The sequence below is a fragment of the Miscanthus floridulus genome, chromosome 19, assembly GCF_019320115.1.
Source record: "Miscanthus floridulus cultivar M001 chromosome 19, ASM1932011v1, whole genome shotgun sequence".
Classification (NCBI taxonomy): Eukaryota; Viridiplantae; Streptophyta; class Magnoliopsida; order Poales; family Poaceae; genus Miscanthus; species Miscanthus floridulus.
The window spans coordinates 115,966,097-115,968,099 of NC_089598.1; positions in this window are offsets into that span (position 1 = coordinate 115,966,097).

A 2,003-nucleotide genomic window follows, 5' to 3' on the forward strand; every position below is an offset into this window, starting at 1 on the left:
CAAATGGACATGCTTTTAATATTTCATTACAGCAAATAGCTTCTTATTTGTTCTCCCCTTTTTTGTGTAAAAAAGGTTTAGCACATCCCGACCCTTTCCATGGTTAAGGTTGGAAAAACTCACAGTGCGAGCGAGCCAATTCTAATCACGCTGATGAGCAAAGAGACCATAGCCATCGAGGCATGGGTTTCCCGTAGTCCTACCAGTTATGCTCAGGAATTATTCCATAAATTAAGCTTTTAGGAATTAACATGAAAAAGGAAGGGCATGCGCAAAGAATGTTTGTTGGATAAACGAGCTCACATCAGCCCCCGAGTGAGGTCCAACCCTTTGCCGTTTGCAGGGGTCAGATGTCACGAAAGATCGAGGATTTTGATAACAAAACTGATAAGAGGAAGTATGTGTTTATTTAGGGGTAAAAACAACGTACATGCTCGATGTTCCAGGCATTGGTGAAGACCTCACCGTCGATGGTTTTCAGCTTGTAGGCGCCTGATCGGAGTACTTTCATGATGATGTACGGCCCCTCCCAGGGCAGGGAGAGCTTGTGGCGGTCCTTGTTGCTCTGTACTAGATGAAGGACTAGGTTTCCAATGTTGAAGGCTCGGTCCCGCACCCGTCGGCTATGGTACCATCACAACGCCTGTTGGTACTTGGCCGAGCGGAGGAGGGCGATGTCACGTGCTTCGTCTAGCTGGTCAATGGCATCCTCGTGGGATGCCTCGACTCCCTGTTCATCGTATGCCCTGATCCTTGGCGCTCCATAGTCAAGGTCGGTTGGGAGGACGGCCTCAGAACCATAGACCATGAAGAAGGGTGTGTAGCTGGTGGCTCGACTGGGAGTTGTCCTTAGGCTCTAGAGTATCGAGGGGAGCTCGGCGACCCACCGTGCACCGAACTTGTTCAACCGGTTGAAGATCCTAGGCTTGAGGCCTTGTAGGACCATGCCGTTTGCGCGCTCGACCTGCCCATTCGTTCGGGGGTGCGTGACGGTGGCCCAATCGACCCGGATGTGGCATTCATCGTAGAATCGAAGGAACTTTTTTTAGTGAACTGCATACCATTGTCTGTGATGATGGAGTTTAGGACTCCAAAGTGATGGACGATGTCGAGGAAGAACAGTACGGCTTGCCTAGACTTGATCACGGAGATCGGCTTCTATCCATTTTGTGAACTTGTCTATGGTAATAAGTAAGTAGGTGTATCCTCTAGGTGCCTTCTTAAGAGGTCCAATCAGATCAAGTCCCTAGACCACAAAGGGCCATGTGATGGGGATCATCTGGAGTGCCTAGGCTAGGAGGTGAGTTTGCCGAGCATAGTACTAACACCCTTCGTATGTGCACACGATCTGCTCGGCGTCTGCTACTGCAGTGGGCTAGTAGAAACCCTATCAGAATGTATTTCCAACCAAGGTTCTAGGCGCAATGTGGTGACTGTAGACCCCACCATGGATATCACTTAGCAAACGCTTCCCTTGCTCAATAGGGATGCAGCGCTGTAGGATCCCGGTGTGGCTTCGTTTGTAGAGTTCACCCTCCACAAGAACAAAGGACTTGGCGTGGCTTGTGAGCCGTCGAGCCTCTGCCTTGTCTATCGATAGTGCATCATGGAGTAGGTTGTTGAGGTAGAATGTTCTCCAGTCGACCAAAGGGTCGGGCTCTGTTGCTAGATCTTCTTCAAGTTTCATGACCTTGGGCCTAGACAGAGCCGTCGGTTGGTTAGCCCCGAGGCTGGATCGGGCAGACCATCGTTGGCCTATTTCGACCCTTCGTAGCACACCAAGGGTTTGTGTTGGTCATTGGTGAAGACACCTATTGGCACCGACTCTTGGCCAAATGCCACCTTTGCAAGCACGTTGGCTGCCTCGTTGAGGCGCCTTGGGATGTGATTGAGTTCGAATCCGTCAAATTTGTCCTCCAGCCATCAAACTTCTCAGTAGTATGCAGCCATCTTGGCGTTGTGATAGCTTGACTCTTTCATGACTTAGTCGATGACTAGCTAGG